The 23,074-nt window shown below is 44.3% G+C and overlaps 1 protein-coding gene across 5 annotated transcripts in view; it reads left to right on the top strand.

The window, feature by feature from the left end:
* The first annotated feature begins 167 nt into the window (after positions 1–167).
* nktr (natural killer cell triggering receptor) overlaps positions 168–23,074 on the top strand; it is a 210,864-nt gene continuing 187,957 nt past the window's right edge. For 2 of the 5 annotated variants that reach the window (XM_069912892.1, XM_069912899.1), the window contains exon 1: positions 168–327. The gene's annotated coding sequence lies outside the window, so the exon portion shown is untranslated. Of the gene's footprint in view, positions 328–7,016; positions 7,151–17,074; positions 17,094–23,074 lie in introns of those variants that run through there. The other 3 variants (XM_069912898.1, XM_069912894.1, XM_069912896.1) reach the window with 3 other exon arrangements.

The raw sequence follows: 23,074 nt of genomic DNA on the forward strand, positions 1-23,074 counted from the left end.
CCCCTCCCCTCCTCCCCCCCTCCCCTCCTCCCCCCCTCCCCTCCTCCCCCCCTCCCCTCCTCCCCCCCTCCCCTCCTCCCCCCCTCCCCTCCTCCCCCCCTCCCCTCCTCCCCCCCTCCCCTCCTCCCCCCCTCCCCTCCTCCCCCCCTCCCCCCCTCCCCTGAACATTTTCCCCTGTCCCGAGCCTCACTCTGAGGCCGCCCCGCTCCGGCTCCCATGGAGATGGGGGGGGGGGGGGGAAGGGGGCGGGGCTTGACGCGCCTTTCAGGCCGATCCCAGGATGCCCGGCGCGGCGGAGGGTGACAGCGCCATTTGCGGGGCTCCGAGGTGAGCGGCGTCTTCAACTTTACCCCCCCCCCCCACTCCCCGGCGGAGCCCGGTTACAACGACCGAAGGCCGGAGCCGGCGAACTGAAAGGCCGCTCAGACGTCAAGAGGTCGCTGGAGACGGACTTCGCCGCCTCGGGAGGCGCGGAGCCCAGCGCCTGAAACCCCGACACTCGGCCCCTCCCCACCCTCCTCCCCCACCCTCTCTCCCCCACCATCCCCTCCCCTCTCCCCCCTCCCCTCTCCCCCCCCTCCCCTCCCCTCTCCCCCCCCTCTCCCCCCCCTCCCCTCTCCCTCTCCCCTCCCCCCCTCCCCTCTCCCCCCTCCCCTCCCCTCTCCCCCCTCCCCTCTCCCCCCTCTCCCCTCTCCCCCTCCCCTCCCCTCTCCCCCTCCCCTCCCCTCTCCCCCTCCCCTCCCCTCTCCCCCCTCCCCTCCCCTCTCCCCCCTCCCCTCCCCTCTCCCCCTCCCCTCCCCTCTCCCCCCCCTCCCCTCCCCTCTCCCCCCCCTCCCCTCCCCTCTCCCCCCCTCCCCTCCCCCCTCCCCTCCCCTCTCCCCCTCCCCTCCCCTCTCCCCCCCTCCCCTCCCCTCTCCCCCTCTCCCCCCCTCCCCTCCCTCTCCCCCCCTCCCCTCCCCTCTCCCCCCTCCCCTCCCCTCTCCCCCCCTCCCCTCTCCCCCCCTCCCCTCTCCCTCTCCCCCCTCCCCTCCCCCCCTCCCCTCTCCCCCCTCCCCTCCCCTCTCCCCCTCCCCTCCCCTCTCCCCCTCCCCTCCCCTCTCCCCCTCCCCTCCCCTCTCCCCTCCCCTCCCCTCTCCCCCCTCCCCTACCCTCTCCCCCCTCCCCTCCCCTCTCCCCCCTCCCCCTCCCCTCTCCCCCCTCCCCTCCCCTCTCCCCCCTCCCCTCCCCTCTCCCCCCTCCCCTCCCCTCTCCCCCCTCCCCTCCCCTCTCCCCCCTCCCCCCCCTCCCCTCCCTCCCCCTCCCCTCTCCCCCCCTCCCCTCCCCCCCTCCCCTCCCCTCCCCTCCCCTCCCCCCTCCCCCTCCCCTCCCCTCTCCCCCCTCCCCTCTCCCCCCTCCCCTCTCCCCCCTCCCCTCTCCCCCCTCCCTCCCCTCCCCTCTCCCCCCTCCCCTCTCCCCCCTCCCCTCTCCCCCCTCCCTCTCCCCCTCCCCTCTCTCCCCCTCCCCTCTCCCCCCTCCCCTCTCCCCCCTCCCCTCTCCCCCCTCCCCTCTCCCCCCTCCCCTCTCCCCCCTCCCCTCTCCCCCTCCCCTCTCCCCCCTCCCCTCTCCCCCCTCCCCTCTCCCCCCTCCCCTCTCCCCCCTCCCCCTCCCCTCCCCCCTCCCCTCCCCTCCCCCCCTCCCCTCTCCCCCCTCCCCTCCCCTCCCCCCCTCCCTCCCCCCCTCCCCTCCCCCCCTCCCCTCCCTCCCTCCCCCCCTCCCCCCTCCCCTCCCCTCCCCCCTCCCCTCCCCCTCCCCTCTCCCCCCTCCCCTCTCCCCCCTCCCCTCTCCCCCCTCCCCTCTACCCCCTCCCCTCCCCTCTCCCCTCCCCCTCCCCCCTCCCCCTCCCCTCTCCCCCCCTCCCCTCTCCCCCCTCCCCTCCCCTCTCCCCCCTCCCCTCTCCCCCTCCCCTCCCCTCTCCCCCCTCCCCTCTCCCCCCTCCCCTCTCCCCCCTCCCCTCTCCCCCCTCCCCTCTCCCCCCTCCCCTCTCCCCCCTCCCCTCTCCCCCCTCCCCTCTCCCCTCTCCCCCCTCCCCTCTCCCCCCCTCCCCTCTCCCCCTCCCCCCTCCCCCCTCCCCCCTCCCCTCTCCCCCCTCCCTCTCCCCCCTCCCCTCCCCCTCTCCCCCCTCCCCTCCCCTCCCCTCTCCCCCCTCCCCTCCCCCTCCCCTCTCCCCCCTCCCCCCTCCCCTCCCCCTCCCCTCTCCCCCCTCCCCCCTCCCCTCCCCCCCTCCCCTCCCCCCTCCCCTCCCCCCTCCCCTCCCCCCCTCCCCTCCCCCCCTCCCCTCCCCCTCTCCCCCACCCCCTCTCCCCCACCCCCTCTCCCCCACCCCCTCTCCCCCACCCCCTCTCCCCCACCCCCTCTCCCCCACCCCCTCTCCCCCACCCCCTCTCCCCCACCCCCCCTGCCCCTCCACCACCACCCCCCTCAAACCCTCCCCGTTCTCCCCTCACATCCCTCCCCCTCCCCTTTGCCCTCCCTTTCTCCACCAACCCCTATACCCATTCTTGCCATGTCTTACTCTACCACAACCCTCTTCCCCTCCAATGCCCCTAAACTTTTACACTTAAAACAAGTTACAGAATATTCAAACAAGATGTTTTACTGTCAGACTGTTTTAGTTTGGATTTAGTAATTCTGCTTTCTGCATTTAAATTCTAAACAGTGAATGGTCAACATTTTTAGTCTAATTTTGCTTCTTTTTTTTCCTCCAAACTTTAAATTTGGTGTGTGATTAGAATTTACAATGAAATATTAGAAATGACTTCATCTGGTGCACTATATTTTGGAAAAAAATATAGCAATTGATTGTGTGATAGGATTTTATTTATCTTAAAGATTTTTACAGGAAATCATGCCTGACAATCCTATTGCAATGCTTTTAGAAAAGATTTCAAATAGGATAGACAGGAGAGATGTTGTGTATTTGGATTTTGACAAGGCTATGAAACAAGGTGAGAGCCCATGGAATTACAGGAAGGATAATAGAATGGGTCAGTGGGAACAGTAGAAATAAAGGGATCCTATTCTGGTTGGCTACCAGTTACTAGTAGTGTTCTGCAAATGTCAGTGTTGAGGCAGTTTCTTTTTATGTGATATAGAAATGATTTGGATTACAAATTAGATGGCTTTGTGGCTAAATATGCAGATGATACCAAAATAGGTGGTAGGACAGGTGGTGCTGTGGATACTGAAAGGCTGCAGAGAGACTTGGATAGATTAAGTGGCAGATGAAATACAATGTTAGAAACTGCATGGTTGGGCACTTTGGTAGAAGAAATAGATGGACAGACTATTACAGTATTTAGATCGGGAGAAAATTCAAAATTATGATGTGCAAATGGGTGTGGGGGTCCTCGTGCAAGATACCCTCAAAGTTAATCTCCAGGTTGAGTCAGTGATGAAGAAGGTGAATGCAATGTTGGCATTCATTTCTACAGGGATATCGTACAAGAGCAGGGATGTGATGTTGAGGCTCTGTGAAGCACTCATGAGACCTCGCTTGGAGTACTGTGTACAGTTTTGGGTGCCTTGTATGAGAAAAGGCGTGCTGGTGTTGGAAATGGTTCAGACAAGATTTATGGGAATGATACCAGGAATGAGAGTTGCATAGGAGGAACATTTGTTGGCTTTTAAGAGTACAGAAGGATGAGGAAGGGACCTCCTAGAGATGTTTCAAATGCTGAAAGGCCTGAACAGAATAGATGTGGCAAGAATATTTTCCATGGAAGAGGATTTTAGGACAAAAAGGCATAACTTCAGGTTAAAAACCCATCAATTTTAAACAGATGTGGAAAAATTTCTTTAGTCAGAGGGTTGTGAGTCTGTGAAACTTGTTGCCACAGACAACTGTGGAGTTGAGGTTGTTTTAAGGATTTTTTTTTTACTTAACTGTTACAAGCCCAGAGGACCCAAAACCCAGCAGCAATAGAAATTCACCAAGACAAATGGTTACTTAAACAAAAGTTGCTTTTAGTTATCTTTAAACATGAAAACAGGATCAAACTCTAACTTATTACTATTAAGTCCACTTACCCCCTTCTAATTCTAACCACATATGTATGTAATGTGTACATGTTCAAGGGAGTTCTTTGGTTCAATAGTCTAATTATTCACTTCTCCAGGTTCAACATGATCAGGCAATTCCTTGTACTGAACATAGAATTTGACATTTATGAATTTTCACCAGGCTCTGGTGCTTAAAGTTAAATGATTACTGCTCAGGAAGGTTCTTTTTGGTTTCAGAGAGATATTTGTTGCTCGTTGGACACACAAATTGATTTCCTCCTCTGATCAGTCACTTCAGAGTCTGACTGAAAAACTTGCCCCATCATGGGTTTTCCAAATGATAACCTCTTCCAGGTCACCACAGATTTCCTCTTGTTTCCCCTATTTCAGTAGAAATACTCTAGTCAGCCATTTCCTCTTTTAAGGACTACAAGGGTTTTCTACAGGCTGAACTCACAATCTGTCTTCGAAATGGGGTTTTCAATAAGCCTGCCTGCTTGCCATGTTGCAGCCTCAAAAGCTACTTCTCTCTCTCTCTCCCCCCTCCTTGTAAAACCCAAACCTCCAAACCCAATCCTCGAAATATCTTTATCAGCACTTTTCATTTGCATCTAATTTTCAAATTTTTTCCAAAGCAGTTCCATTGTCTTTGCAAAAATCACTGGTGCCTGAATGTCTGACTTCACCAAAACTCTTGCTCTTTAAATGAGATGTGAAGTGTTACTCTGTTTGTGAAGTGACCTACCCTGAGCCCCACAATCTGTCTCTTTAAAAGACATTTATATATAATATAAAATATAATTTAACCCTTAACACTCCCCCTAAAAAGGATTTTTAACGCTCGAGTTAAAATTCTGATAGAGTTAAAATGACGTTACAATCAATACATTGATAAGAATGCAAAATATATAATGTTATAACAATGTATCCCAATACTGAGAGTTTATATTTCTTTACATGTTCATTTAGAACATCTTGGCAAACAATCCGCTATTATATTATTTGTACCTTTGATATGATTAATTTGCAGATTATATTCTTGTAATGTTAAACTCCATTTTAAGAATCTTCTGTTTTTATTCTTCATTTTATTGAAAAACACCAGAGGATTGTGGTCAGTAAATATCACAACTGGTTCATGAGTGGTACCCAGATACACAACTAAATTCTGCAGAGCAAGTATTATGAACAACAGTTCCTTCTCAATAGTGGAATAGTTCCTTTGACGAACATTGAATTTTTTTGAAAAGAAGGCAACTGGATGGTCAATTTCATCTTGTTTTTGTAAAAAAAACTGCACCTGCTGCTCCCTCACTGGCATCCACTGCTAAAGAAAATGGTCTGTCAAACTCAGGAAATTTTATAACAGGGTAATGGCATAGCATCTCCTTTAAATTTTCCAAAGCTCTCTGACACACTTTCGTCCACGCAAATTTCTCCCCCTTCTTCAAAACAGGCTGAACTCAAAACTCACAACCCATCTTCAAAATAGGGTTTTCAACAAGCTCGCCATGTTGCAGCCTCAAAAGCTTCTCTCTCTCCTTCTCTCTCTCTCTCTCCCTCCCTCCCTCCCTCCCTCCCTCCCTCCCTCTCTCTCTCTCTCTCTCCCCCTCTCCTCTTTTTCCCCCCCCTTCCCTTTGTAAACACCAAATCTCCTCCCAAGGCTCCAAACCCAATCCTTGAAAGATCTTTATCAGCCCTTGAGCCCAGACTTTTCATTTCCAAAGCAATTCCATTGTCTTTGCAAAAATCACAAGTGCCTGAATGTCTGGCTTCAGCAAAACTCTTGCTTTTTAAATGAGATGTGAAGTGACCTACACTGAGCCCCCACAATCTATTTTAAAGATATATTTAGATATAATACAATGTAACCCATAACAAACAAATGTCTACTGATAGTCTGTTACAAATGCATGCCAACCAAAAATGAGGCAAGAGAAATAGCTATTTGTGGGGGAAAGAAAGTTGTTTCATTGGTGCTTTTCAATTTGTATTTTAATTTTCTGTGAGTCATGTATTGAATCTTTCACTTTTAAATCATAACATTTTTTTTTATTGCCATTACCTCAAAACATTTTCCCAATCTACTATCATCAAGCTGTTCTGCTCAGCTTGAATGACTTCGTGAATCAAATAAGTGGGTGGGTGGTGATTCTTATATGGAAATTCTGGAGGATCTCAGCTAGTCTCGTAGTGTTCATAGGAGGTAAAGATATATTACTGACATTTTGGGCCTGAGCTCTTCTTCAAGGTATAAGCAAAGAGCAGGCAGCCATCTGAATTAAAGATTGGGGCGAGAAAGGGGGAAGAATGGGAGCAAGAGTTTAGACCAATGGAAAAAAGGCTGTGAAAGGAGACAGAGTGGAGAGAGAGAGAGAGACAGAACAAAAGAAAAGGAGATGGGGGCGGGAGGTGTTTTAATGGAAATTGGGGAGGTCTGTGTTAATGTCATCTGGTTGGGCAGGTACCCAGGTGGAGGATGAGGTGGTATTCCTCCAATTTGTGGGTGGTCTCAGTTTGGCAGTGCATGAGATCATGGACAGACATGTCAGCAAAGGAATGGGGCAGAATTAAATTGGGTGGGCACCGGGAGATCCTCGCTATTGCGGTGGACAGAGCTGAGGTACTGAGGCCTTAAATGTCGGTAATATATCTTTACCTTCTATGGATGCTGTGAGACTGGCTGAGTTCCTGCAGCATTTCTGTGTTTTTAACTGCAATCACAGCATCTGCAGAATTTCATTTGATGATTCTGATGAGAAAGTTAAAAGGAAGGATCAGGAGATAAAGTTAAGGACTGATAGAGCAGCCAAAGATAAGATAACTACAGTTTGGAAAAGGTGCAATATTAAAGGCTAAATGGAGTTGCAACTGTGTTGATGGTGCAAATAGAAATAAATGGGATATGATACAGCTGTTATAATCAAGGATGGGACTTAAATATTTTTAAATGCTTTCAGAAGAAAGGTAACAGGAAGAATCCTAGGAATTCTAGACCAGCAAGTCTTGCATCAGTGGTGAGCAAACCATTGGAGAAGATAAGTGAGCCTTTGGAGAACATCTTTTTGGGGATAGTCACCATTTGTTTGCTCCAGAATCCAGCATTCTGCAGGTTTGTCTCTCAAGTGAACTAATACATACTATAATCTGAATCTTCTACGAAAACAAAAAAAACCCCAAAATTTAGTGCTGCTGTTCCTTTAATGTTTTATACGAGTCAAAAAGCGATAGCACAGTCCAGGCCCTTTAAACCTACTCAACAAACTTAACCTTCCCTCCCTCACACCCACAACTGTCTTTTTTATTGCATCTATTTGTTCGAGAGTGTTTTAAATGTCCCTATTATACCAGCCTCCACCACCACCCCTGGCAATTATTCCAGGCACCCATCACTCTGTGTAAAAAGAATAAAACTTGTCCCTGGAGTCTCCCCTAGACTTTTCTCCCCTCACCTCGTACAGATGTTTTCTGGCTTTTGCTATTCATGCCCTGGGGAAAAGGTGCTAACTATCCACCTATCTGTCCCTCTCTTGATGATAGTAGATTGGGAAACTGTTTTGAGGTAATGGCAGTAAAAAAAAGTAATGATTTAAAAGTGAAAGATTCAATACATGACTCGCAGAAAATTAAAATACAAATTGAAAAGCACCAAGTTTTATTTCAAAGTGCAGGAGGCTATGTATCTGTAGGTGTTAAATGAGAAAATCTGTGGTTCAATTCACAAACATGCTTGAAAAACTAAGCAGATCATGGGAAGTAGCCATTTTGGGGTTGAACTCTTCATCAGGAATTCCAGAGGAAGTTAAAGGTAACCAAAGTTTCAGACCTGACACGAATGGACCAGGCCTGAAATGTTGGTTGCCCTTTACTTCCAACACGCAAGGTGCCCACTCTTGGCTACGAAAAACTTGTAAGAAGAAGGTACACCCTGAGTCAGTGAGAGTGAGAAGATGACTCATTGGAAGATAAAACCCAGTAACTGACACAGGAATGGAACAGGCAATGGTTTGGATGATCAGCATACCTGAGGCTCCAGAGTTGCATAAGTAGCTGGTTAAAGGTTACTTCCACTAAAAGCCTGAAAATACACCAGGGCAGGAAAAGATGCCTGAAGAAGGGGCAACAGGGACCTCGCATCAACAGCTATGTTTTGAGAAGCAGGTCAAGTCAATCAACTGAAGTTCAGCAGCTGAACAAAACCCAAAAGTCTGCATGGCATCAGTACCCCTGTCCCAGCAGAGGAAGGGCAAGGCACAGGAGAACAAATCAAACCCAGCCCATTTCGACCGACGATGGGGTGAAAGCCATTGATCAAGTGGCCAAAACCCTGCAATGTGGTGGGAGGTCAATGCTGACCTCTGAAACATCTTAGAGACACTCAGAGGCAACCCCATGAAGAAGTTGGAAAGAATGGAAGAATGAATCTATAGCTATGGGGTGGAACATTTTGGAGTGCAAGAGAGGAAGAAGACTACACTGATGAGCCCACTAAAGTCCAGGAGATAGATCGTCTGGTCAGAGAGAGGAGGCAGCTGCAGGAACAATGGAGAAAAGCCAGAGAGGAGAAGGAAGGCAGACATCAGGAGCAGACCTGCCACACTCTGGAGAGCTGAGAACCTGGTAAGGAAGTGCAGGAAGAGGGAGCAGACAAGAACAAGCTTCTTCTCAGATCCCTTCAAGCCAAAGCCACAAAGAGATTGCCATCCCACCTGATATGTCACCAATCCATCCACTGGAAAACCAACCTGATATTAGCAGGAGTGAGGTGAAGAAAATTGTCCATGGAGCAAGGGCTTCATCAGCCCCAGGTCCTCCTCTGGAGGCTCATGACATAACTAGGAGATACCAACATTCTGGCAGAGAGCCAGAGGAATCCTGATCCCAAAGGAAGAGTTCATCAGAAATAAGCCAACTCTGCCAGATCAGTCTCCTGAACATTGAGGAAAAATTTTTTTCTTTAGTGTCGTGGCTCATGGGCTGTCAAGATATCTGCAAAGAAACCATCTGATTGATACATCAATCCAGAAAGCAGGGATCTTGGGCTTCTCTGGCTGTCTGAAACATGTTTGCACTATCTGGCATCAGATCTAGGTTGCCAAGAAGAAGAGAACAGATCTTTATGTGGCGTTCCAGGACCTTTGGTTCAGTCCCTCATAACCTCGTCTGGACTGCTTTCAACTTCAGGGTCTCAGTGGCCTCACAAGCCTTGTTAAGGCCTACTTCCAGGACGTGCAACTATGTTTGGCAACAGCAGATTACACCACAGCGTGACAACATCTGGAGGTGGGTAACATGGCTGGTTGTACTATCTCCCCGCTAGCTTTCACCATGATCATTAGAGCATCTCAATGGGTGGCTGGAGGGCAGTGCATAAAACCCAGCTTGATGCTGCCACCTATCAGAGCATATATGGCTGATCTCACAAAACTGACCACGACCAAGGCTTGTATGCCTGTTGAGGAAGCTTCAAGAGAACATCGAGCAAGTTTGGATGAAGAAGCATCTCCATCGTCAAGGGGAAGCTGGTAGACCAATGCTTCTACTCATTTCCAGTCTTTCAAAGGAGTGTAAGTGTGCCAAAGTAAAACTGGAGACAGCATAGTTTCTTCAAACATGGCTTGCATTATCCCAGATGTTTTTATCCAAATAATTTAAATCTATTTTGCAGTACAATAGGAGAATAAGAAGGCTAAGGGAATTGGAGGCTTTTTCTTTGAGAAACAGGATGGATTGCAAGTGATCGAATGGGCACATTGGATTGCTACTTATCACATTTAGAGATTTTAATTTTTTTCCTCATTCTAGGATTGATATTGAATCCTCATTCATTGGTTTGTGATATTGGGGCAGTTTTACTTTGACATTTTTCCTTTTAAGTCATCTTGTGTTGCTCAGAGTTACAGCAGCTGACCTGATACTTGAATGGGTCATTGCCGTAGAAACTAGTGACATTGCATAGCTCAAGAATCTAGAGTAGGTAGCCCCTGGGAGTTGAAAGTGCTTCTGAAGATGATGAATTATTGAGTTAAACAAATTCCTGTCTGTTGGTGAACTTGGAATGGTTGTAGTTCTGAGCTAATTTTTCTTCATAACAAGGTTATGATTGAAGCAGTTGCATAAATGTTGACAATGAATGCTCTTCCACTAGAGACGAGGCTCGTCTTTTATATTGCTCTAAAGAGTGCTATAAACTGTGGCCATTGAATTAGAGAACATAGAAATCTACAGCACAATACAGGCTCTTTGCCCCACAGTGTTGTGCTGTTATGATATCCTATTCTTAAAAACTGTCCAGAATGTCCATACTGCATAACTCTCCATTTTTTAATGTTCTATGTACCTATGTAATCGTCTCTTTAAAAAAAATCCTATTGTACCTGCCTTCTCCACCATTGCTGGTAGCGCATTCCATGCTCTGTGTGAAGAGCTTGCCTATTTCATCCCCTCCCCATACTTACTCCCAAGCACTTTAAATCAATGCCCCTTGGAGTTAGCCATTTCAGCCCTAGCCATCAAAATTATCAATGTCTCTCATCATCATGTACACCTCTATCAAGCCACCCCTCATCCTCTGTCGCTCCAAGGTAAAAAGACCAAGTTCACTCAACTTGTCCTCACAAGGCATGTTCTCCAATCCAGGCAACATCATTGTAAATCTCCTCTGCATCCTCAGTAGCACCCATATCTCTCCTGTAATGAGGTGACCAGGACTGAACACAACATTCCAAGTGGGATCGAACCAGGGTCTAATATGGCTGTAACATTACCTCATGGTTCTTGAACTTGATCCCACAGTTTATCAAGGCCACAAACCATACACCATCAACCTGTGCAGCAGTTCTGAGTGTCCTATGGACATGCACCCAAGATTTCTTCCATTGTATTCTGCCTTCAAATTTCACCTTCCAATATGCATTAGTTCACACATGTCTGGGTTAAACTCCAGCTCTGCACTCTATCAATGTCCCTTTGTAAACCGCCAGACTATCCACAACACCACCTACTGCAGTAAATTTACTAACCCACCTTTCCATTTCTTCATCCAGTTTACTTCTAAAAGTCAAAAGAGGAGGTCCCAAAACAGATCCCGCCAGTGACATCACTAGTCACCAACCTCCATGCAGAATACGAACCATCTATAACCACCCTCTGCCTTCTCTGGGCAAGCCAATTCTGTATCCATAAAGCAAGGCCTCCTTGGATTCGATACCTTCTGATTTTCTTAATGAGCCTTGCATGGGGAACTTCATCAAATGCCTTACTGAAATCCATACATATATAACCATATAACTGTTTACGGAGCAGAAACAGGCCATGTTGGCCTTTCGAGTCTGCACCGGTTCACTGATTTTTTGCGCCCTCTTCAGGCATTGGTCCCGGTAGATCTTCATTCAATAACGATGGACGAATTCCTTCTTCAGCTCCCTGAGCAGCGCTCTCTCCTGCTCCAGAGTCACCTCTGCACGATGGCGGTCCCTCTCTCCTTCCTCCCACTCAAGTGCGGACATCATGCTATTCAGCTCCTTGGATTATTCTTTATTTCATCTTAAAGAATTTAGTCAGGCTTATGAGAAGTGACCTTCCCCTTATAGATGCAAAATAATTTTTATATAGTAAAAATTATAGAATTCATTTTGAAGTTGAGGCTTAAGATCTGTAAGGTAAAACATCATGAGATGGGAATGTGTAAGGAGTTACAGGGAGTGTTTGGGAGATGGACAGGGCTGTAACAAGATGTGAATGCATCCTTGTACTTACAAGACTGCTTTGTTCATGAATGAGTGAGACCTAACAGATCTCAAATTTCACTATTTCCCAATAATAATAATAATGGAGATTACAATGTTTTTTAATGAGTTTTGTAAATGTTTTGACAATGACAAATAATGAAGCTTTGTGCAAACTCAAATACTAGCATCCTTCTACTGGATGAACACAACAGTGGGAGAAAAAGAATGGATGTGATGAACTTTCTGCTAGAAATGGCTTAATGATTCATTTTCTCCCATTGAGTTCCTCCATCACATTGAAGGTGCTGGTTTCCTGTGTATCTCAATATTAACATGAGGTTGCCAATCAAATATGTGGGTTCTCTTTAACGAAAGGTTAAAATTCCATGTGGTGACTGATTATTGAACTATTCAGATTGTCAGGCAGTTACTAATGGAGTTCCACAAGGCTCATTGAAGAATTGCTAGCAATTTACAATATGTATTAATGATGTAGATGAAGGAATTGAATGTAAACTCTCCAAGTTTGCAGATGACACTGAGCTGGGTGGCAGTGTAAGCAATGAGGAACCAAGAGGCTGCAGGGTGACTTGGACTGAATAAGAGAGTAGGTAAATGCATGGCAGATGCAGTATAATGTAGGTAAATGTGAGGTTATCCACTTGGCCAATAATAGGGAAGCAGATGATCTGAATAGTGAAAAAATGGAGGTCCAATGAGCCCTTGGTGTTAATGATACACCAGTCATTGCAGAAATGATGGACAATGAAGAAAGCAGATGGCATGTGGTCTTTATTGCATGAGGTTTTGAATGTAGGAGGGAAATCTTACTGAAGTTGATTGGGCCTTCTTGAGTCCACACCTTGAGTATTGTGTACAGTTATAGAACATTTCAGCACAGTACAGGCCCTTCGGCCCACGATGTTCTGCTGACCTATAGAGAGATAAATAATAAATATACCTATATCTTTTTTTAAAAAAACCCAAACCCTCCCAACCTCATAACCCCCTATTTTTCATCCACATGCCCATCTAAAAGTCTTAAATGCCCCTAATGTTTCAGCATCCTCCACCACCCCGACGAGGCATTCCCGGTACCCACAACTCTTTTTTTTAAAAAGCCACAAACCTTCCTCCCTTCACTGTGTACAGATGTCCTCTGGTGTTTGCTCCTCCTGCTATGGGGGAAAAAAAGGTGCTGGTTGTCCACCTTATTTATTACTCTTAAATCTCATCCTTCTTTGCTCCAAAAAGAAAGCCCTAGCTCTCATATTTTCCAATCCAGGCGACATCTTGGTAATTCTCCTCTGCACAGTCTCTATAATTTCCACATCCTTCCTGTAATGAGGTAACCAGAACTGAACACATAAGCGTGGTCTCACCAGACATTTATAGAGCCGCAACATCATCTCATGACTCCTGCACTCAATCCCCTGACTAACAAAGCCCAGCGTACCATAGGCCTTCTTAACTATCCTATCAACCTGTGTGGCAACCATGAGAGATACATTGATTTGGCCCTTAAGGTTCTTCCACAGTGTTAAGTGTCCTACCGTTAACCATGTATTCCGCCTTCATGTTTGACTTTCCAAAATGCATCACCGTACATCTATCTAGATTGAACTCTTATCTGCCGCTTTTCTGCCCAACTCTGCAGTCCCAAACAGATCCCTGCTGAACTCCACAGGCCTCCAGGCAGAACTACTCTCTGCTTTCTCCAGGCAAGTCAATTCTGAATTCACACGGTCAAGGGTCCATGAGCTCATGACTTTCTGATCGAGTCTCTAATGGGCGATTTTTGTCAAATGCCTTGGAATAATCCATATACCACACATCTACTGCCCTACCTTCAATTTTTTTTTTACCTCAAAAAATTCATTTGGGTTTGTGAGGCATGACCTTCCTTCGCAAAGCCATGTTGACTATTCCTGAGAAGACTATACTTCTCTAAATGCCCATAAATCCTGTCCTTGAGAATCTTCTCCAATAGTTTGTACTGATACAAGACTCACTGGTCTACAATTCCCAGGATTTTCCCTGTTACCTTTTTTAAACAAAGGGGCCACATTTGCTATTCTCCAATCCTTTGGCACCTCCCCTATAGACCCCTCCCCTATAGACCAGGAAGACGGAAAGATCATTAACAGAGCCCCAGCAATCTCTTTCCCCCCCCCCCCCCTTCCCATATACATATATCTTTTTAAACCTCATAAACCCCTATTTTTCATCCACGTGCCCATCTAAGAGTCTTAAATGCAACCTGGGGTATAGCTCGTCAGGTTCCAGGGTCTTATCAATACTAATGTTCATTAGAAGATCCAGCACTTCCTCTTTCTTAATCTCAACATGATCTAGCACATAAGCTTGTTCTATTCTGTCCTCCCCTTGACCAAGGTCCTCTTCTCTGGTGAACACTGAAGCAAAGTATTCAGGACTTCGCCAACCTTCTCCGCCTACTACCTTAATTGGCCCTACCTTCACTTGTGACATCCTTCTGTTCTGCCCATAAGATAGAGGACTTTGGGGTTTTCCTTAATCTTGCTTGCCAAGGCCTTCTCAAAGTTCAGATTTATTGTCAGAGTACATATATGACATCACATACTATCCTGAGATCCTTTTTTCTTGTGGGTGTGGCAGAATTACCACTTATTGGTAGTCAGAAAAATTGGACACCAGAAGATACATATGCATGTAAACAAATTAAGAAATTTAAACAAACTGCAATATAGAGAGAAAGAAAAACAAATAAATAAAGTGCAAGAGTCTTTAAATTAGTCTCTGATTGTGTTTGTCGTTGAGGAATCTGATGGTGGAGGGATAGCAGCTGTTGCTGAACCTGATAGTGCGAGTCTTGTGGCACCTAGACCACTTTCTTGATGGTAGCAGGGAGAACAGAGCATATGCTGGGTGGTGTAGATCCCTGATGATTACTTCTGCTCTCTGAAGGCAGCATTCTCTGTCGATGTTCTTGATGGTAGGGAAGGTTTTAACTGACATGTCTTGAATTGGGTCCACTACCTTTTGCAGGGCTTTGCACTCAGGGGTATTGGTTTCCCCATACCAGACTTTGATGTAGCTGGTCAGCACACTTTCCACCATGCATCTGAAGAGATTTGTCTGGGTTTTCTGATGTCATACCAAACCTCCGCAAACTCCTGAGGAAGTAAAGGCATTGACGTGATTTCTTCACTATGTCATTAGTGTTGCGTTCAGGAAAGACACTCCGAGATAGAAGACCACTCTGCTCTTATGTGTGGAGCCTCATAAGATGGGGGCACTCTGCTCTTATGTGTGGAGCCTCATAAGATGGGGGCGATCTTAAACAGTTTCTTTGCATCAGTATTTACTCAGAAAACTGGGAGGAAGGAAGGGAAACAAGCAGTAGTGGCATGGAATATTTAGAGATTAAAGAGGAGGAGGTACTTGCTGTCTTACAGTAAATAAAGGTAGATAAATCCCCTGGGCCTGACATGATATTCCCTCAGACCTTGAAGGAGATGAGTGCAGAAATTGCAGGGTCTTGGCAGAAATATTTATAACATCCTTATCCACAGGTGCAGTGCAGGAGGATTGGAGGGGAGCTCATGTTGTTCCATTGCTTAAAAAAGGCTCCAAAAGTAAACCAGGAATTAAAGGCCATGAGCTTGTTGTCAGTAGTAGGTAAATTGTTGGAAGGTATTCTGAGATCAGGTATGCAAGTATTTGGAGAACCAAGGCCTGATTGAGAGTCAGGATGGTTTTATGCGTGGTAGGTTGTGTTTAACAAATCTTTTACCAAGAAAGTAGATGAAGGAAAGGGAGTGGATGTTGTTTTCATGGAAGTTAGTAAGGCCTTTGACAAGGTCCCACACAGGAGGGTAGTTCTGAAGGTTCAGGCACTAGTTATTCATTGAGAGATTGTAAACTGGATTCAAAACTGACTGAATGGGAAAAGACGGAGAGTGGTAGTGGATGACTGCTTCTTAGTCTGGAGGCCTGTGATTAGTGATGTGCCTCAGAGATTGGTGCTGGGACCATTGTTGTTTATCGTCTATATCAATGATCTGGATGATACAAATTTGACATAAACCGCAGGAAATTAATGAGGCCTTTAGACCATTTTATTCTAAATTATATCGATCTGAATTATAAGGAGATATCAATAAAATTCCTGTCACAATTGGAACTCCCAAATTTAGATTTAGAAGAACATGAGGAACTCATTGCCCCCTTTACTCAAATAAAGATAATGGAGGCATTGGGTTCATTGCAGGTCATCATGTCTCTGGGGGAGGATGGGTTTTTCCCTAAATGTTAAGAATTTAAGGATCTTTCGACCCCTCTCTTTATGGAGGTCTTGGATCAGGCAGCTGAAATACACTCTCCCAGAATCATTCTCAATGGCAATAATTACTGTGATACCTAAAAAAAGACACATTGAAACCATCATCTTATAGACCTATTTAATTATTGAAATCAGATTATAAGATTATTGCCAAACCCTTGGCAAATAGATTGGTGAACTTTTTGCTGACATTAATAAATATGGATCAAACAGGCTTTGTGCAACAGAGACAGTCTACTGATAATTTAAGCAGGCTGCTTGGCATAATCCATCTCTCATTTGAGAGGTGATCTGAGTGTAGCTGTGGCCCTGGATGCAGAAAAAGCATTGGATAGATTGGAGAGGATTTTTTTTAAATTTAAAGTGCTGGAAAGATTTGGACTAGGGCAAATTTTTATAAATTGGATTAGGGCATTATGCTATGAACCTAAAGCCAATGGACAAATTCTTCAAGGCTCTCTTTATTTTGGCTATAGAACTGTTAGCCGAAGCAATTCGGTGAGATCCAGAGATTAAGGGATTCAGGGTCAACCAGGAGGAATACATGATTAATTTATTTGTAGATGATTTACTGATATATTTCTCAGAACAAGCAAGTTCATTACAAAAATTGTACTCAAAACTGGAAGATTATGGGAAAGTCTCGGGCTATATAATAAATCGAGATAAAAGCAAAATTATGCCCTTTACAGGTGAGGATTATAGTCAATGTCAAAGAAAGACTCAATTTAAGTGGTCGGTAAATGGGATAAAATGTCTAGGAGTTAGAATAGATAATAATTTACAGAATTTATATAATTTAAGTGATCACCCCTTAAAAAGGTTGAACAGGATTTGAATAGATGGATGCCTCTGACAATATACTAGTTGGTAGAATCAATTGTGTAAAAGTGAACATATTTCCAAGAATGCAATATCTCTTTCAGACACTTCTATACCATTGCCTCAGAGGTTTTTTCAGGACTTAAATATTTAATATGTCAGAAAATCTCTTTGAAAAGGTAAGATGACTAGAATCTCCATGGAAAAAATTAACATGGAAATATGAGCTGGAAGGTTTACAACTCCCAACCATACAAATTATTCTTGGGCAGCCTAGATGAAATTTTTCAGCTCCCTCTATGAGGGAGGAGCAAGCCTTCATTGGTGAAAATAGAACTGCATAAAGTGGGAGAGAGGATAGCAGACGATTTCATATATATAAATGGGACTCAAAATTAATATCTGGTGAGAAAGAAACCCCCTTGTGAAAACATATAATTAACATTTTGTATAAAATAAATGATAAGATCAGATCAGGACTAAAATGGGGGGTGGTAGGGGAAAGGATTCTCTCCAAAAACACCCCTGACTTAGAATAGGTTCATACTTTTAACAATGTGTAATAAGATTTTGGATACCTGGTCCCAGAAAGGGTTCAGGTATATCAAGAACTGTTAGGAGCAGGGGAAATTTAGGACATTTGATCAATTAAAAACTAAGTATGGTATCGTTAATAATACAATATTTTGCTATTTTTCAGTTAAGAGCTTATTTAAGAGACAAATTTGGCCCAACAATGATTCTGCCAAAGGGCAGAGATGTGGAGACTGATTCGAAAGGGAAATACAAAGAAATTTACTTCAGCAATTTATCTCTTACTTCAAACGGGAACCCCAAAGCAGGGGATTCATAGGAATAGACAGAGGTGGGAATCAGACTTCAATAAAAGAATTGGTGAACAAAACTGGTCTGATATGGTATGGCACACAATAAATGTAAGATTCAGATGAATGCAATAAATAATAGGCCATTTCATGCCAGGCCTCTGCCTGGAGGCCGACTACAAGCACGAAGGGAAAACTTAAAACTTGCCTTTCATAGAGCAGACCTAAAAGGCTGCTTCTGCATTGCATTTGTATTGAGCTCCATCTGTCATAAATATGCAGCAAAACCGGTTTTTGGCATCAACTTTATTTTTTTTCTATCCCTGGTATATTACTTCAATATTTACATATGCCTGATCTTAACCTGTGTATTTCAGAGTGGGAAGCAACCTGTTTCTGAAACTTTGCCAAGGCTTCTGCTAAGACTTGAATTGCTATGTTGTTGAAACCTCTAAGTTTATATTTTCTTGATGTTGCTTTCCTGCTTGGCAAAGCTTAAATTTATAGTTGATTGAAATAGAAGGCGCACTGGTGAAAAATGTTTCCAGATTGCAGTCTTGTCTCTGTGGCAACTTGCATCATCTCTTGAAAATGATAGAAATCAAAATCGCAGATACTAGAAATGTAGAAATAAAATTAAATCCTGAAAACACACCAAGTCAGGCAACATCTGTGGTTACCATTTCAGACCTAGCTTATTTTCTCTCCTTCCTATTTCTGATAGAAGGTCTTTGAGGTGAAATGTTATCTGTTGCCTGACAAAGAGATGTTGCCTAATTTGCATGTTCCAGGATTTTTTGCTGCTTTTTTTTATTGAAGGTGATGATTTGTACTGAAATGATGAACTCTTGATTATACTGGACAACAAAGAATTTGCTTTCTGAACACTTTTAAGGATTTTGGGCTGCCATTCACAAAAATCACAAAATTGTCCTATCATATACCTTTTTTTAAAAAAAAATACAACCCATTTTGTGATTTCCTGTCATATTTTAAGTCTACTAGTATATTACCCACAGAGCAAGCTATTTGGGTCAGTCCAAGCACACCTTGTCATGTACTCAGTGCAGGTGTTACGCAAATGTTGTCTAGGCCTGGGTATGCTTAGTAAGGATAGATGCAGTCAGACTAAAAAAAAAGCAGTTCACATATACAAATGTTGTGTATTACATTGATTTAGATTGAACACCTGTTGATGCACATGTTCTTCAGGCATTAGCCTAGTGATAGTACTTAACGATAGCATTTATTGTCTTTAGTAAGATTCAATCCAGCAGAAATGTCTCACTATATTCTGTTACATTTGTGGCAAGTATATGCTTAAGGCTTAAAAATACAGCATGAGTGGATTTATTAAAAAAGCCTATGATCTCCATTTTAGTCATAAAATTGGTGACCAGGACAAACCTTTGGCTCTTCACATTTGTTGTGCAACATGTGCAGTCAACCTAATGCAACATGTCAGCATCATTATGTGATTAAACATGATAAATTCGATAAAAGTTGATGTTTCTCCAACTTCCTACATGATACAGCAAATCTGAAATGATCTTTGTGTTCAGCCTGAATTTGTCTATCATAATCCCTGATTTTTTTTTTCAGGAAACAAACCTTTTAGGGGGGGAAAAAATTGTCCAGTGTTATCATAGATGTCAGTTACAACTTCGCTGGTCACAGATGAAAACAGTGGGCTAAGAGAACCTTTGCTTTTTCTAGTCTCAATTCTATCAAAGGATATTTTGATGCCATCTCTTTGAGAAATGGGCTAAAGCATGTCAAAACTTGGCAAACTGGTTTCAGCACCAAGTGCTGGAGAAACTCTGCGGGTCATGTAGCATCTGTGGAAAGCAGTAGATGGTTGATATTTCAGGCTGAAAACTCATCAAGAATGTCAAGAACTAGGCAAATGTACAAATGCATGGCAGATGCAGTATACTGCTGAGGGAGGTGGAAGAGTACAGACTGGCAGGTGATAGATGAATGCGGGTTGGGGTGAAGAAGAGATCAGTAGGGGAAGGGGCAGAGGGCTGAGAAAAGACATCCTCTGATACAAGGAAGGAAAGGTAGGGGGTCAGGCAAGGATGGGTTGGAGAAAGGAAGGTGTGAATCACAGGGAGGTAGAGAGGGTAGGGGAGAGCATAGAAGGAGGAATGAGACAAGCAAGATGAGGGAAGACAGCGGGGCTACTAGGAATTGGAGGTCGATATTGATGCCACCTGGTTGGAGACTGTTCCTCTGGCCTCGAACTGGCAGTGTTATCAACATTTATCAGAAATGTATTCCGATGAAATCTGTAACTTGGTAGGATCCATTTATCAGCTGATCTGATTATTTGCATCTTCACCTTTGGTGCGCAATTCTTTTCCTGCTCTTTCCACTGACTCATTTACATAGGTGTGAAAAGTAGACAGTATCTTCATAAATGGTGCCCTGACTTGTTGAGAGGTTTGTTTCCTGTTTCCTGGATCTGAACAAAATCTGATCATTTATGTTGGTATGAGTTGAAAAGATCATCGGAAACTGAAATCTTGTTCCTTTTTCTTGAATAGAAGTGTTTAATTGTTTTCTTCCACTGCTTTGTGAAAGGAATTGAGTGTTGATATTTTTGTTCTATTTATTCCTCTGGTTGCTTTGTATTGGCCGGGGTGAGTGGGTGGATGTATTCGTATTTGGGGAAACTGCTTTCTTCATTTATTTTATCATCTTGATCCCCTTGGGGGAAAAAAATCTGCATTGCATCACATGCATTACTGAATGTGAATGCCCATGGCATTACTTTATACTCCACCATATGAAGTAAACTGTCAGCGACACTGTACTTGGTGGAAGTGAAGAGATGCCTGTGTTGGAGATTTGGAGTCGTTCTCCATTGTTCTCATTTTTAATGTTTAACTGGCAGAGTACACTCTGCCAGTTCTACTCGTGTGCTATTTGTGGAAAAGAGCTGCTGTTATGGCAGATTTTCAGCTCAATGCTTTTATGACTGCATCTACTTAAAGCATTGAAGGAGCATTGCCTGAATGTAAGAAACCAAATATTTAAAGATGTCCTGTGAATACCCAAAACTTAGAAACACTGCAAACCCCTTAAAATTGGAACTGTTTTGGAAGTATTCATTAAAAAGTTTCCTAGCCATCCTAGTGGAAAATAAAATACAACTTTGAAGCTCTAAAGACATGGAAGTAATATAGTGATCATGTTTTATTCATGGCTTACTTGATTTTTTTAAATTAAATTCTACATTGGGTGCTTTAAAAACACTGATTAAAGGACTGGCGGATGTGATGCAGAACATTTTTGTTTATTTGGAACAGGTGAGCAAATACTTAGGACCTTGATCAGGGTGAGGTCGGAATAGAATAGGCTTGTGTGCTGGACATTGTTGAGATTAAAAAAGAGGAAGTGTTGGACCTTCTTAAAAACATTAAGATGAAGCCCTTTCAGGTGGCCTGAAGACTCCAGTGTAAAGCTGCATAATCTCTCCCCTTATGGCTAAGGACATATTCACCTGAAAGTTGCCGATGCCAACCCTCCTCTGGGAGGGATAATCAGCGGGGTGCAGCGCTCTGCCGACACACCTGAATGTGCAGTTGCTGTAAGTGGTTGTCTGGGGGCAGGATGATGAGTCCATCAGTCTACGACCCAACTCCCCGTTGGCTGAGAGCCCACCCCGCTGGCTGAGAGTACCCCCACTCCACTGGGCAGGGGCAGCTGGCAGGGGCTATTGGGGCAGGGGTGGCCAAAGTGGGCTGTCACAGCCCGACTGGCCACTCCTGCACCGGGGCCACTCTCTGGTTCAAAACGCGGCATAGCAATGGTGAAATCCCTACCCATAATTCCCCATGCAGCTGGAATTGTTGTGGGAAACACAGAGCGGTTTCAACTGCGTGGGGGATTATGGATAGAGAAGACGGCCATTGCTATGCCGCATATTTATGATGGGTGGTGCTGCGGCACCAGTCGTCCCGCCTCCATCAAATCTAGCAGCCTTTTAGGGCAGCCACCTGAAAGGTGAGTCTGCAAGTTAAGATCTGCTCCTGTCGCCGCCCTTGAGGCGGAGGGTCCACCTGAAAGGGCCTGTTTTTAAAAAAAATATTTATTTATGTTATAATTAATGTTATGATTTAAAATTATATTCATACAAATATTATATAATTGATTAAAACCCCCCTCAACCTCCCTCATCCACCCCACTTATACCCCCCCCTTCTCTCTACAAAGAAGGAAGAAAGGAGATCATCAGTTAAAGACAACAATAATCAACTTTCTAGGTGCGGAGACCGAGACATCCACCAGAGCGGACCAAGAGATTAAATCTTCATACCAAGAGTTTTTAAATATAGACTGGGGCTCCATACTTTTAAAAAAAAATTGATATTTATCCCTCAAATTATACATTATCCTTTCTAAAGGAATACAGGATTTCATTTCAGTATGCCATCTTTGCATTCCTAATACTAAATCAGATTTCCAAATAATAGCCAAACACTTTTTAGAAATGGCCAAAGCCAAACGTAAAAATTCAATTTGATGTATAGTCAATCTCAATCCTAAAGCAATCAACTTCATGGATCAATTTTTAAAAAATTTCTGAGGGGTTAAATACAATTGATGTAAATAATTATATTCTACTAATCTATATCTTACATTTATAACCTTAGTCATACTATTCTTACACAAGTTTTTATCTATCTTTCTATTTAAATCAAGTTCCCATTTCATATTTGAGTTATGAACATTCAACTTGGGCATTTTATTTTGTAATAACTTGTACATCTCAGAAAAAAACTTATTTGTTTCTCCCTTAGTAAAAAATAGTTCCACAGCAGATTGCCGAGGTAATTTTAAACTATGACCTAATTTTCCCAATAAATAAAGTTCTATCCTGTATCAGGTACACTATCCTTTATGTGGAGCCCTTGGGGGACAGTGTGTTTTGGATTTTTCCGGATTTCAGTAAGCCCACCCAAATTGTGATGCTGTCTCTGCCCCGGACTGCCAGTTCCTGGCCGCCCGACCGCCGATCCCCACTTACCGGATTTTGGAGCTTTCCGGATTTTAGATGTCTGGATAAAGGATTGTGTGTACCTGTAATAAAAAAAAAGTATTACTAGGAACTTGACACTTCAGTTGAAGATTGTTTTGAAATTTTTAATCTTTTAACTTTTTAAATCCCCAATTAATTCCATTTCTTTAAAAACTGATTATTTACAGTTAAAGGAAAAATGTTTATTTTGATATAAAGGCATTTTCGCTGAAATCTTTCTTTCCACCTATCTCAATCAATTTTATTCCATATTTCAATTAAATATTTCAGAATTGGTGGATCCTTACCA

Source organism: Narcine bancroftii, unplaced genomic scaffold (assembly GCF_036971445.1).
Source record: "Narcine bancroftii isolate sNarBan1 unplaced genomic scaffold, sNarBan1.hap1 Scaffold_258, whole genome shotgun sequence".
NCBI classification, from domain to species: domain Eukaryota; kingdom Metazoa; phylum Chordata; class Chondrichthyes; order Torpediniformes; family Narcinidae; genus Narcine; species Narcine bancroftii.